Source organism: Eptesicus fuscus, chromosome 5 (genome assembly GCF_027574615.1).
Source record: "Eptesicus fuscus isolate TK198812 chromosome 5, DD_ASM_mEF_20220401, whole genome shotgun sequence".
Taxonomy (NCBI): Eukaryota; Metazoa; Chordata; class Mammalia; order Chiroptera; family Vespertilionidae; genus Eptesicus; species Eptesicus fuscus.
In genome coordinates this window covers 24,899,296-24,908,694 of record NC_072477.1, presented here as the reverse complement: position 1 = coordinate 24,908,694, position 9,399 = coordinate 24,899,296, and the positions used below count along the sequence as shown (strand labels likewise).

At 46.3% G+C, this 9,399-nt stretch overlaps 1 long non-coding RNA gene across 3 annotated transcripts in view; it reads left to right on the top strand.

Annotated features, from left to right (window-relative positions):
• Positions 1-1,056: 1,056 nt before the first annotated feature.
• LOC129149118 (uncharacterized) overlaps positions 1,057-9,399 on the top strand; it is a 171,599-nt gene continuing 163,256 nt past the window's right edge. For 2 of the 3 annotated variants that reach the window (XR_008556070.1, XR_008556072.1), the window contains exons 1-2: positions 1,057-1,149; positions 1,736-1,795. This is a non-coding gene — a long non-coding RNA (uncharacterized LOC129149118). Of the gene's footprint in view, positions 1,150-1,735; positions 1,796-7,704; positions 7,807-9,399 lie in introns of all 3 variants that reach the window. The other variant, XR_008556071.1, reaches the window with a different exon arrangement.

Genomic DNA, 9,399 nt, shown 5'->3' with positions numbered 1-9,399 from the left:
TTAAAAGAAAAAACTGGATTTGAAAAGATTTCATGTTCACCCTTCACAGCATTTTTTTGGAGTAGGTACAAAGGCGTCTGAAGAAGCTTAGTGATTAAAATAAAATGTCCCCCCTCCCAGGGTGATTAGGGTTTTTATGAAACAAAGATGGAGAAAGGAGGGATTATAACTATTAAAAACAGACACATTCTGTGTGAACGGAACTGGGAGGTTAGTTTCGTAGACTGAAAAAACGTAACTGTGGAGTGAAAACTTACATTCTAAGCCTAGGCACTTTTCCAGGGTAGGGTGCAAGAAAAGGGCTAGGGCAGGCACAGATTGTTGCGTCCATCCCCCCCTCACCCCATAGACATAAAGTAAATACCTAATCTGTACCAAGCCTGTGGAAGCGCTAAGAATACAAAGATGAGTCAGGCAGCTCCTCAAGGAGCCCAGTCTGGGGGCGGCAGCGGCTCTACGGAGGGGTGGGCGGGTGGGGAGGAAAGAGAGGGAGGGAATGGAGTGGGTGGAGGTTGAGGGATGAGATTAGACCGGGTGATCGAAAAACTGAGTATATGTAAGACAGAAATATAAGGGTACAGATATGCGCAGACTTTTTAGGCAGAAATCTACCCCAGAACCTCTTAAAACACAATTAGGCTTAATTGCCAGATGTGGCCAGCTATCGGGACGCTCGTCTTCTCCAGATGTCCTCTCCGAGTAGGTTAAAAAAAATCCTCCCGCTTCCAGTCCTCGCTTTCCCCACCGTTCGGGCGTCGGGCAATGGAGGGGGCGGGTTGAAAACTGCACCCACGTTGGCTGCCTCTTCTCGGCAGGGCTTTGCCGTCGTCATAGCAACCAGGAGTTCCGCGATCCCCCCCCCCACCTTCCCCCAACTCCTACCACTTCCCCCGGCGGCGGGGCAGAGCTGCCGCTTTTCTCGCGAGATTTGCGCGCAGAGCCGGGCAGCTCCGCGGTGATCTCACCGCGGCCGGGGAGGGAGGGGGGGAGGCAGGGGGGGGGGAGAGGGGAGGGGAGGAGACGGGAAGGGCGAGTTCGGCGCCACCACCGCCGGCAACTTTGTGAACGAGTTCAGTGCGAGCGTGAGCGAGTGAGCGAAAGTCAGTGCGGCGCTGAGTGCCCGGGAGAAGGGTCCCCGGGGAGGGCCAGGTCTGGACTTCAGAGGCCGCCCCCGCCCCCCAGCCCCGGCCATCCATCCCCTCCTGCCTCCGTGGCTCCCTTCCTATTTCCTCCCGCCGCCGGTCTTCCCCGGCCTGCCCACCCGCGTCTGCAGTTACCTGTCCCCTCCCCCACTCGGCACGCACCTCCCCTTCCCCGGCGCCCACCTAGGACCTCTGAACCTCGGACCCCCAGACACCCCGCACTGGTTTCCCGCGCCGGCCGCCCCCTCGGCTCTTAGATCTCCCGAGGGCAGGCGGGCGGGATGGGGGGTGCCGAGCTCTGGAGGCGGCGCGAGCTGGGACCCGTGCGCCCAGACAATAGTTGATGCTCGGGGACCGGGCACCTCCGCCCCCTACTCCACCGGGAACGCGCCCCCCGCCGGCTGCGCTCCAGTCTGCATTCCGGGTCGCCCCTCGGAGCCTGGTTCGGGAGTTGGGCTGATTCGCCCCCGCCTCCCCTGGGCCCCTCAGCTCCGCGCCCGCCCCGGCCCAGCAGCCTCGCCGCCTGCCGTTCTCCGCAGAGGCGGCGGCGAGGGGGCGCGCGCCGACGGCCCACGGTTTCTCTTTCTCCCCAGGGAGAGCGCGCGGCGGACCCGCCCGGGACGCGCGGCGGCCCCGGAGATCCGGGCCCAGCGGTAAGTGGCTCCCGCGCCCCGGATCCGGCCAGGGAAGTGGGGGTGCAGGACTGTTGACAGCCTCCCACCGCATTCTGGCCGGAGCTCGGGTCTAGGACCCGGAGCAGGACACCGGGCGGCCAAAGTTTTATTTCCGATTTGGTGGCGTGCTGGTACCGCAGCCTGGCGGGGGCGAGTCTGCGTGGGGGCGAGTCTGCGTGCGTGCGCGCGCGCCCCGAGGAATCCAAAGCTGCACAACTCTCCGTCTGGCGCCCGTGGGAGAGGCTGGGAGAGACCCGCGCCCCGTTGGGGCGGCTGCGCCCACCCCGCCGCCGTCGTCTCCGCGGGAGAGAGCCTTCCCTTTCAGTCACCTGGGTGAGCGCTTTGGAGGCTGAGCTGGCGGCGGGGACAGGCCGAGAGGTGTAGTCGCGAGATGCAGAGGAGAGCAGCTCGGTGCCCGCGGCTGGTTCATTTCTCTCCCAGGGGTCCGGGGGCGGTGGAATTTCGGGGTGCTCTCACCTACTCTGAAGTACACCTCAAGAGGGATGGGGAGCTCCGCGTGAGGGTACTGCAAAAAAGAACTTCGCCTCCCTCGCCCCATCTGTTTCCAACTTCCCTCCTGACCTCAAAGACATTAGCGAGGCTCTCCATCGCTCCGCGGCATTTTTAGGAGGACTAGTGAGCGTGCTGGGCAGGTTGAAATTTCATCGGGCTCGCCGTTCAGAAAACATACAGACAAGGGGAATGGCTCACTTTCAGGAGAGATGGTGTTTGAGCCGTTGGTATTCCTTGTGAAGGGAAGCATTTGGGGACGGACGGCTCCGAGACGGCATTTATCTTATTTATCTTATCGATTTTATTTTTCATGACGGGAGGCAGCCGTCACTGAAATTGTTACTACCTGCTAAACGATTATATTTCTAAACTGGGGAGCCAGGGATGCGATGCAAATTTCAGAGTAAAAGGTGTCGGCTTTCATCAGGTTCCAGGTCTATCTGGATGAACTGGGGTTGGCGTTTCCTCTATAAAGCAAACCTCTTTCATGTTGAAACTCTGACTCAGACTCTTAAAGCCATTGTTTTATACTGGTACTCTGTGGGAGTGAAGTGTCAACTTTCTCTTGATTTCTCAGATGGAATATTCGTCCTAGGAAAAGATTCTCTGACTCAATTTTTTTTTGGAAAAGGACAAGGTTAAGTCCTATGGAATCAATTCTCGGTAGCTTGGTAACGGTACTTTTTTGTTTTTATATAACCTTGATTTAATGACTTTTACTTTTTACTTTTTTGAAAGCTTGCAATTAAGCCATTTTTTTTTTACGAGGATGGGAAAGAAAGCTGATGGGAATAATATAGAACAGTGGTAACAGTAGTTTCAAATAAAAGGTTTACACAAAGCAGTTTATGGCCACTGATGTCTCTGACTATTAGATGACATACCAGTTATTAACAAGAATATTAATATTAAAGCATGTTTTCCCATGGAATAAATTATTTCTACTAAAGCATTAGCAATTAACAATGCGTTTAAAATGACTTGGGTGGTGATTTGCATGGAAATGGTTAGGGGCAAAATAAGAGCTTTTGGGGGATGAATGGTTTCATGTGGCTGACCATTTATTTTCTTATCTCATTATGCCTAAGTAAAGGACTCTTGAAGTTGACTGTATCATTAGATTTCTCTAGTTGACTGAGAGAACAAGTTTGGCAAGTGGCTCAAGACAGTCAGTAGGTGTTGCTGTTAGCTTCTCTGCAGTTCCCGGTACTGCTCCTCGAATTTGAAATTGCAGTTCTGGTGCAGTGAACTTAGATCCCAAGTGTCAGGCAGTGTTAGTTGTGACTCCATTGTAGCATTCCATGGCAAGGTTGACTTGAACTCTTGGGAATAATTTCAAAGCACCTCACTAAAATTGTATATTGAGATTCTTTTACCTCTATCCTTTCATTATTCTTTTCTGGCTTTTGTATTTGCTTTTGTTTTGAATTAGGTGTATAATTTTGGTGTCTCCCCTCTCCCCCCATTTTAAAACAACTTTTTAAAAACTACTTTCTAGTAACTTCATTGAAGTCATAGATGGAAGATTGCTTGAAATTAGCAATTCAGTAGACGTTGGGGGATCTTGGTTGACTATGAGTTGAGAGATATATATCTTCAAGTTTGAAATTTTAAATAAATTCCTATTCTCTATGTCTCCGAGCTGTGAAACAGGAGCATGAGCAGAGTTAGAACAGTATAAGAGTACAGATTCCCCAAATCTTTCCCATTTAGTGGAAAATATATAGTGATTAATGATAACATGATTATGTGTTTACGTCAGTCCTTACTGTTGTATTATCATTTCTGTTGGTCCACATCAATGCATATCTATAATAATAAAAGCATAATATGCTAATTAGACTGGGCAGCCGAACTACCTTCTGGATGACCTTCCGGACGAAGCTGGGGTTGCGAGGGCTGAGGCAAGCTGCAACTGCTGCCAGGGCTGAGTCCCTTGCACGGATTTCGTGTATCGGGCCTCTAGTGTAAAATATGAGTAGTCTGAAGATTTTCTCATGATATCTCACATTTGGTTCACTGACCAAATTGGACTTCCTCTGAGGAAGACAAATAGACTCACCCCCATTAATATAGAGTTAGAGCTCTGTTCTTCCTTTTGACTCACATCACGGAAGTTCATCTCTCAAATTCAGACCCCTCCGCCCCCATAATATCACTATATCCCTAACCTTTTGAGAGTTGTAGTAAGTCAAACAGTATTTAGTGGGTGCTCCTATCTGGAAGGCATGCTCTTGGATTCTGTGATTCCCAGTGGTGAATTACAGTGTGTTCCTGCCTCAAGGAACTTCTGTGCAACGGGGCCATTTGTAGTAAACTTTCCTGGTTTGGTGTTATGATATCCTGATGCCCCCATGAAGGTCTTGCATAGCAGGCAATTGTCTTTGAATTTTAACTGACTTTTTAAAATTAATTTCTGAAATAATTTAATTAAAAGTAATTTTTTGAAAAATAATTTTGAAATCATGATATACTAAAGAATTTGTTCTCAGAGGGTCTGGGCTTAAGTTTTCCAGGTATGGGAATCTTGAAAAATAATTGAACCTTTTTCTGAACTGTCTTTCCAAAAATCTTTTTCTGCGGAGATGGGCACAATACTTGCCTCACATCTTTTCTGCAAAATTGTGTGAGTACTTTGTAAACCATAAAGTCTATTTGTAATTGCATTTTCTTACTTTCTGATAAGCAGATTCATAGATTGTTGCAGCTAGAAGGAATTTTGAGTAAAAATCATTTGGCCCATCCTCCCCATTTTACAGATGGGTAAACTGAAGACCAGGAAGTCAAAGTGATTTGTTGAAGGTTATACAACTAGTTGGTTGTCAGAGTTAACTCTACTTCTGTTTCCTGGTTTGTTTTTTTCCTACCTTAAAGCCTGTTAAGTTAAAATTTGTTTATTACTTTTCCCCTCTCACACTTAAGGGTTCAGAGTTCATTAAATGTCTGAACTGAGAAGTAGCAAAACTTAAAGGAAACAAAATCTATGTAAAGGTTGAAAAGCTATGAAAACAGCATTGATGTAGTATTCAGTAACTAAGCTTTAGTTAAAGTTACTCAAATCCCAAAGTAATGGAAAAAGAAATTATGAGTTAAAGTATTTACATGGTAGAGCCTGTAGGCTTGTTTTTTTTTAAGAAAAGGAATCTTTGTTAAGTCAGAGCACAATGTACTTGTATGTTCTTTAGAGAAGCCAAACTTAATTTATTCTAGTTTACCATTTTCTTCTCTTTTTAAACTTGTTTTTCATTTGTAGAAGAAGTGGTTGTATCTTCCTTATTTCTGAAACAGTGGCAACTTTTGGACCTTCTCTCAGCTACCTGTAAGGGTAACCAGAGGGCAGGGGTTGGGGGTGGGGAGGATCAGTCAGGTGGAAGGATAACTGCATAGAAAACAGGAAAATGTTGTAGGAGCTTCCTGTTGAGAACGTGACTGATTTATATAGCACTACCCTACCTTCCTCTGGGTAATCTGAGCCAGGAGACAAGAAACATCCCTGCCAGTTAGGAGACTGCCTTTTAAATGAGGGGCTCTCCCTGTTCCGGGGAGGGTTAAGCCTTATGTTATTCCTTCAGTGCTCACATAAAAATTTGTGTCTTGTTCCATATACAGTGCTATTTAAAATATGGGTGTTTCACTGTCACTTGAACTTGACAATCCAACCGTCTCTCCATTGCACCTCTACTTTTTGGTATGGGAAATAAATTGGCCTCATTGGATTTTTGCTCTTTGGTTTTCTTTTTCTTTTTTAAAAAAAAGCAAACCAAAACAAAGCCCATGCATGTACTCACATTTGTACTTTGTTTTTTAAAGGTTATACAGTTTACCCTTGAACAACATGGGTTTGAACTGTGAGGGTCCAATTTTACACGGATTTTTAAAAAATAAATACTGTGAATGTATTTGCTCTTATGATTTTCTTAATAATGTTTCCTTTTCTCTAGCTTACTGTATTATAAGAACACAGTATGTATTACATGTAACATACACAGTATATGCTGACTTTATGTTATCTAGGCTTTGGGTCAACAGTAGACTATTACTAGCTAAGTTTTGGGGGAGTCAAAAGTTATAATCAGATTTTTGAGTGCACTGGGGGAGGGAGGGGGACTGGTTAGGGTTCCTCACCCCTGCATTGTTCGAGGGTCAACTGTATATAAGTTAATTACTCTAAGATGAAGCTCATTTATTCTTTCCTTAGGCTCTCGATGAGCCCTGGAGTGAGTCAGAAATATAAAGACTCCCTTTTGTTTGGCTTTCTTAAACACAGATGATTTGGGTGAGGGATGGACTAATATGAGTGTCATAGGGTTTCTGGTCATAAGGGTAAGACCATCTATCTGGTGGATCTTTTGAGGATAGAGGCCAGTCCCCATCCACCTTCTTCTTTTATTCTGACCTGAGGAGAGTAAGGTAAATCCAGCTGAAATAGAACATGAGTGTATTTTTTTAAAATTTTTATTTTATTACTAGTGGCCCGGTGCACGAAATTCATGCACTGGGGGAGGGGTGTCCCTCAGCCCGGCCTGCACCCTCTCCAATCTGGGATCCCTCGAGGAATGTCTGACTGCTGGTTTAGGCCCGATCCTGTTGGCTCCTAACCGCTCACCTGCCTGCCTGCCTGCCTGATCGCCCCTAACCACTCTGCCTGCCGACCTGCTCGCCCCCAACGCTCCCCCCCCCCACCGGCCTTCTTGCCCCCAACTGCCTGCTCTTGCTGGCCTGATTGCCCCCAACTGCACCCCCTGCTGGCCTGCTTGTCCCCAACTGCCACCCCCTGCCAGCCTGCTCATCCCCAACTGCCCCCCCTGCCAGCCTGCTCGCCCCCAACTGCCCCCCCCCCCCACCGGCCTGATCACCCCGAACTGCCCTCCCCTCCTGGCCTGATTGCCCCTAACTGCCTCTGTCTTGGCCCTGCCACCATGGCTTTGTCCGGAAGGTCTCCTGGTCTAATGAGCATATTACCCTTTTATTAGTATAGGTAATTTTTTTAATTGTCTAAAGTTTTACATATGTCTCCTTTTCCCCCAATTGACCCTCTCTGCCCCCCAGCCATTCCTACCCCGGGCAAGCTGCCACTGCCCCAGTGATGAGCGTTTTCTTGACACTCTAGAGAGAAATTATACCAAAATGACACAGGGGACTGTCAGGGGCTTCCTTAGTAAAGAGCAGTGCTTGGTGGGTGTGCCACTGAGCCAGGGAAGCTGTTTCTTTGCCTCTGGAGGTCTGTGATGAGAATGTTCAGCCTTTAGATTCTAATTTGTTACTTGTCATGTTGCACCAAGTTCTCCCTTTAATTAGGATTGTAGTATGCCTAACTTTAAACTGAGAGAAACGGGCAATTGCATAATGTTAGATTTCCTTTTTTTTCAATGCAGGAGAGGCAGGAGGAGAATGCATACTTGTGGGAGAATGCCTGCTTGGAGAGGGACAGTTACGTTTGTACAAACACAGGGGTCACTCAGAGGCAACTTGAGCAGGTAGGACATCCAACCCAGGTGGCCACTGGATTCCTTTTCTCCTCTCTCCTCCCCCAGAGTAAGTTCAGGTTAAATGAGTTTTACAGACCCAGCGGTGAATTTTGGTTATTCCTCTTTTCTCTGTCCACTTTCCCCTCAAAACCTTTTCCCAAAGTTACAAGGATAGTCTTTGATTGGACTTTGTGGTTCAGCATCTTGCTTCCTTTTATTTATTTATTTATTTATTTATTTATTTATTTATTTATTTATTCATTCATTCATTCATTCATTCATTCATTCATTCATTCATTTATTTTTTAAAAATATATTTTATTGATTTTTTACAGAGAGGAAGGGAGAAGGATAGAAAGCTAGAAACATCGATGAGAGAGAAACATCGACCAGCTGCCTCCTCCGGAATCGAACCTGGGACCTTTCAGTCCACAGACCGATGCTCTATCCACAGAGCCAAACCAGTTTTGGCGCATCTTGCTTCCTTTTAGAATGAGTTCTGAAGTTCTCAGAATAAAGCTATTGAGAAACAAAAAGCCAAGGGCTATGTGCCTCACGGTCATGTTCCTATAATCAAGACTCGACTGTGATCAGTATCTTTTACTTTGACTCCTCTGTTATTTTTCCGTAATTTATTTTTCCCCGGTATTCTCAATTATTTGCCTAGGTAGGAATTCTGGTTTGATATATGGTCAGATCCTTGCATTTCCTCTAACAGTCTTATTTCCCAGAATTGATTGACTATTTGTCTTTCAAAGTTTATTTTTAGTTCTTAATGCTTGCAGAGAAGCAACTGATAACTGAACTGTGGTACTGCTGCCCTTTAAGAGAGAGTACTTATAAGGAAATGCCTCTATGATATGCAATTATAAAGGACTAGAATGGCCTAACATTTTCACCCAATTTGACTAACTTTTATTGCTTATTTCATTGGTATGTACCTAGGGAAAAATGGAAAGCAGTATTTCCCCCTATTTTTGCAAGAAGTGTAAGTTTGTGACTTGTCAGAACCATACTATTTTGAAGACTTCAGAAACACAAGTTCTTAGTCTTGAAATGAGGGTTGGTGTGTTAGCTGATTTGACTCTTCCCTAACCATCCTTGTGGCTGCTCCAATGGAGACCTCAGAAGGTTCTGCCAATATACTTTGCCAGACTCTAACTTCTGAGTAGCTGGTTTTTCATGTGTAAAGAGAGTGTACTCAGTGTATGTATATGTGTTTGGGGTGGGGTTTGGCTCCTGGTTTGCCCTTGAAAAACCTGTTTGGAAGGTTTGCTCTGGCTGAGCCTGAATGTAGTTTTCTAACTCTGTCTCTTTTTCAGTTTTAGAAATGCCTGTGATTCTTCAGAGTCTTAGTGTTACTTTATTTTATTTTTAAAATTAGGATCTTCGTGCTTATCCTTTGTAGGAGAAAATGAGGTATAACAATTGCATAACAAAACTGTTTCAGTAGAGCCCTGGCTGTTGTGACTTGGTTGGGTTGGAGCATTGTCCCATGTACCAAAATGTTCGCAGGTTCAATTCCTGGTCAGGGCGCATACTCAGGTTGCGGATTTGGTCCGGGCAGAAGTCAACCAATTGGTGTTTCTCTCTCTCCCTTTA